The sequence below is a fragment of the Ornithodoros turicata genome, chromosome 4, assembly GCF_037126465.1.
Source record: "Ornithodoros turicata isolate Travis chromosome 4, ASM3712646v1, whole genome shotgun sequence".
NCBI classification, from domain to species: domain Eukaryota; kingdom Metazoa; phylum Arthropoda; class Arachnida; order Ixodida; family Argasidae; genus Ornithodoros; species Ornithodoros turicata.
The window spans coordinates 24,374,749-24,379,765 of NC_088204.1; the positions used below are offsets into that span (position 1 = coordinate 24,374,749).

The 5,017-nt window shown below is 44.0% G+C and overlaps 1 long non-coding RNA gene across 1 annotated transcript; it reads left to right on the forward strand.

The window, feature by feature from the left end:
* Positions 1-2,823: 2,823 nt before the first annotated feature.
* On the forward strand, positions 2,824-3,639 carry LOC135392827 (uncharacterized). The gene is made up of 3 exons (XR_010422243.1): positions 2,824-3,115; positions 3,308-3,403; positions 3,527-3,639. It is a non-coding gene; the product is annotated as an uncharacterized LOC135392827 (long non-coding RNA).
* The last annotated feature ends 1,378 nt before the right edge of the window (positions 3,640-5,017 follow it).

Consider the following 5,017-nt stretch of genomic DNA (forward strand, 5'->3'; position numbering starts at 1 on the left):
CCCGAAATAATCCCCATTGTGCATGGTTGACCTCGCGAGTTTAAGGTGGCCCGCACCCTCTGCGCCGTTTGTCGAGAGGTAAAGTGCCGGTCTTTGCCACGAAAGGTCCGCAGTTCGATTCGAGACATTCACGTCTTTTTGCTTGTTTCCTATTGCTATAGACCAGGATTTCCGCGCGTTCGCGTATTTCGCCATCTTGACGTTGATGGTGGCGCCAGGGGCGCGAGGCTGTAGTAGAAATCTATTGTAGCTGAAAACTCACGTGACCTCCGGAGCTGGACCAATGACTGAGGACTAGCCACCCTAGTTTCTTTCTTTTTTGATTATGTCGCGAATGACGTAAGTTACGTGTCATCACTACTTTCTCTCACTACTTTCCTCCTCTCTGCTCTGCTTCCTGTCTTCCCTTTTGTTGTTCCTTTTTTTTTCTTCCATTCAGAGTTACAGGAGTGGGAGTTACAGTGGGAGTTACAGGAATACGACGGAGCCTTGGTTGTTTTTGTCACATGAAGTATTTTATTGTGCGACATACGGTTATGCAAGCAAGACGTACACAGCATGACTGCGCTAACGAAAACAACATGATATTAATATTGCTCCAGAATTTGCTTGAAGAAGCTGTCTGACTGCCTCTGACAAGGACTGCTACCGGGGACTGGAGCTCAGTGGCTGCAACATGAAAAAAGTTGGTATCAGATATACAGCTATGCATGTGAAAGTTGCAATGTAAATAGAAAGAATAAAGGTGCTATTGAAGGCGAAAAATAAGAACGGTGGTCGGGTTGTGAGAAGCTCGCAGCCATGGGGTGTGATAAGCGACCTTGGTACAAAAAATACCTTTTATTGCACTATTTCACAATGATATATTCAAGCCGAATAGCCTGACAAACTTGGCTTTGGCGCTACGTACAGAACAGCTACTAAGTCAACGCGTCGGACGAAACTTGTCGAGCGAAATCACCGAGAATCAGACTTACAGTAGCGTCATATACAGTACGACGTGAGCGGGTATTTAATCATAACATATAGATGATATTGTTTAGACGATATAGAAATATAGTCTACCATCGTATCTGCAAAGCTGTCTGCAAAGTCTGTCTCGGTCACAGCGTATTCCGGTCCCGATTTACGGTAACTGTTAAGCAAATTATTCACAATACACCAAGTGAATGCGGTGTTGTAAGGAAACAAGCAATGACAAGTTGCTTACCTGTCGGCAGTCGTTGACCGCGTATCGGGTACGACGTGTCGGGCGGTCGAATAGTTTCTACACCTAGAAGCAGAGCAGAAATGTTGCGCAGGCATCTTCCCTTGCAGCTGTGACTGTTCGAGGACACTCACATGATACAGCTTGCATTTTTAAACAGGAAAATTCAGAACGCATAGTCCAACCCAACCGTTACACAACACGAGCCGCCCGAAACGGAGCCGGCGACTCCGTGGAGGCTGGTTTCAACCGGCATAGCCGCCGCGCTGTCGCCTGTTTGAGCGCTCGCGAACAAATTTGAAAAGGGCCAATCATTGCTCAGAAAACGAATTCACCCTCATGGGAACCAATCAGTAATCACTAGCCACCAGATGTCTCCATGACGTTAAATTTATGACGTTTTCTGACGTCCGATGACGTGAAACGCACGAAGCGCCTCACTTTATCCCGCAAAAGAACTGGCGAGTTTCTGGCCCTTGGTGGCGGTCCCAAGGGGGGGGGGGGCGGTTGCTCCCCCCAAAAGCATAGCCTGGTCCAGTTTTCATCGCTTTCCCTGTGACACTCTTAAGGACAGCGACCTAAATGGGACCTAAAATGGATTACCAGTTATAGGATGTCGTGCGAGAAGAGATTGAGCCCGTGTCCAGAACCCCTCCCCCCTCGCACCCAAATAGATATCGAGTGCCTAAAGGCTCGCAGACGTCGCTCCCCCCCTCCCCCCAAAGTACATACTTCGCTGGGACCGCCCCTGATTTGAGGGCACCTCAGTCGCCCCGCAAAGAAGCCACACAGTCACATTTTTTCACACATGTTCTACGTACAACAGACTGTTACCGCATGCAAAAACTTTTGCATGCAAAAACTACGTTTGCGTACATTGTTTTACAAATCACGGTATCGCCAAAAAGCTACTTAGTGTGATTTGTCTCAATATTTGAAGTCGGTTTACAAATAAAGTATACATCTCGAAATTCAAAATTTTTTATCGAAAGGATAGCTTTATTTTTTTCTCCTTCGGGCGGTGTATTTTATTTACTTATTAACCCTACTGGAAAGGTGGAATATGCGTTAGTGTAGTTCGGCAAGATGCACTGTATTCGTGAACCTGTTGTTCAAAAACACCACATCCGATCTTGACTAAAAAATATCAGGAATGCAGTAACATGTCACATTTGTACTGGTATACAACTTTTAAAGGTCAGATATGCCGATTTTGAAGTGCCGCAGAACTGAGCGATACTCGCGCTGTGTGTTCATTACCGAACACTGAACATGTGTGCGAAATATCTTGCTCCAACTGTTCGTAGTTTTTTAGAAAACAGTTTTTTTAGTTCCCACGCCCGGCCGTCAGACCGTCGGCAAACCCTGCGCACGGGCGCACCGACGTCACTGCTCTCGGTTTATCTGTCTTTGGCTTGCGTTGGCTTGGCATGAACTCTTGGCTTCTTTCGTTTCGTCCTCTGTGCATCGTACATAAGCAAACAGCTGTTATGTTGTTGCTAAGCCGGAAACAAAGCATGTGAATATTTTTTTTTGGCACGGCGTCGTTTGGAAAGTGCACTTCCTTGTTCTGACCTTGCCTTTTATGGGCTGGAGCGTGATATGCCACGGCGAAGTTGTCGAAGATGCGACGGTGCTACGCTGTTAGAACAATTCATCGGAGCATTCAAGTGTTACCTATTATAAGCTGCCAAAAGACCAAGCAGTGCGAAGCTCTTGGCTGACAGTGGTGCCTGCTAATTTCCACTGCAAGGATTTCGTCCACGAATGTTATCATAGGTTACGCGCGACTTCAGAGGCAATTTGGAATCTCGGCACGAAATCGTCTGATGAAAATCTGAGGTGCCCGACGCACAACATTTTGAACGTGCCACGGAGGATCAAGGCAAAAAAACGAGAGCAAAAAAGGTAAGTCGAGGTTCAGATATAAAACTGAGGGTCCGAAGTTGGGGAAGTCTGCTGCGGTGGTGTGAACTTGTCAGATATAAAAAATAGCAAGCTTAATGAATCGACTGTGCAGCTGTCCTATTGCGCTTACTCTGATATAACCACGATTAACAACACAATAGTATTGATAATCTAACTTCTGAATTATCACAGGTGCACGCTGAAGGCGGAAATGAAGCATGATCTGGCTTGCATCTGGTGCATGAAGAAATTGCTGACACGTTAGTTGCAGTCTACCTCCACCAACAGGTATGACAATGTGATGTCATAATTTGAGTATTCACCTATGTTCAACTTTTCATGTGCACTCGCATGCAGACATCTTGACACCACTTTTAAATCTGCCCTCAAAGTTACAACCTGTGCTTTCAGGGTGGAAAACAAAGGTCACCATTCCGATTAGCTGCTATCTCCCAGTTCAAGCACTTTTGCTGTCTGGACACTGGTTCCTGTGGATGGGGTGTTACAAGCTTCACTGTCTGATATAGAAGGTACATTACATTAGTTCAGTTAATTTGTCTTTTGCACATTTTTATTACTGTTAGCTGGATTACTGTTGGACATACAATCCTTTGACACACAGAAGCTGATGTCGCCTCTGATAACGTTTTAGAATTTTCAGTGTCATCAACGTCCATTGAGGAAGGTGCCTTTACTATCTGTGAATCTTTAATTGAAGAATAGCCCAGAATTCATGTTAACATTGTCTACTCTTATTAATTCACTGTCTGTGTTTTGAGAGCTAAGAAAAATGGAAACTATTTATTTGTCACAACTTCACACTGGATGTGGTACTGGATTGACATGTAAGCTAAAATACCTGGATTCTACAATAATTGTGTTGAACTTGGTGCATTACCGTGGGCAATGCCACATTCATTACATTTTTAGTGGGTCCGGTGCACAAATACTGTGTGCATACTGCATACATACATACTGTTCGATAGGCAAAAATACCTGAGCAGTGCTGTGTAGTCTTTTTACCCAAAGTCCATACTCTTAGTGCAAAGTCAAAGTACGTAGAACAGCAATGTGCAGGCATGCTGCAATAGAGATTCACAACAGAAAGAAGACTGTTGAGAGCATCTAAATTTTAACGAGACGAGACTTTCATGCACAAGGCTGCTCTTGTTAATGTCTAACATGAAGTTACAAAATCCCAGAATATATAAAACATGTTGTAACGTAGAGAGTGAGGGTTGGTACAGACATAAAAATAATTATACAATCATATGTAATAAAATAAAAAGGGGGTACAACTCCCCCCTCAACACAACTCGACAACTCAATAACTCTACTTGTTCTCTACCTTACAACATGTCTTATATATTCTGGAATTTTGTAACTTGATGTTAGATCTCGAGAAGTACAGCCTTCTGTGCGAAAGTCTTCTTTCTGTTGTGCACAATCATTATACGGTAAATACGATTATCCATTTCTTGTCATTAAATGGTTTTTCTTTTTTTTTTTTTTCTGCAGTGATGAGCATCCATAAGGACACATGCCAGAAAGGGAGTGTCTTTGGGATGACAAACCCTCATCACCTCATGCGGATACAATGGTTGACGAATGGTTCTCAAGCACATCAAAACTTCAACAAATAATTCATAAAAAGCCAGTCAGTGCTAGCACCAGGAATTGAACTTGGACCGTCCTGCTACCAGTCAGAGATGTTACATTTCAGGCGCTCATTGACTTTTGGTGAATTACTTGTTGACTTTGTCCCAAGGTGGAGCTCGCCACAGCTCATTTGCTTATCTGTTAATGTTGTGACGTGTGTGGCGTTTTTCTCTTTGTGTGTTCCAGACTCAGAACGGTTAATTTGGATCAGGTCAGGTACGTTTCATTTAGACATGGCAAACA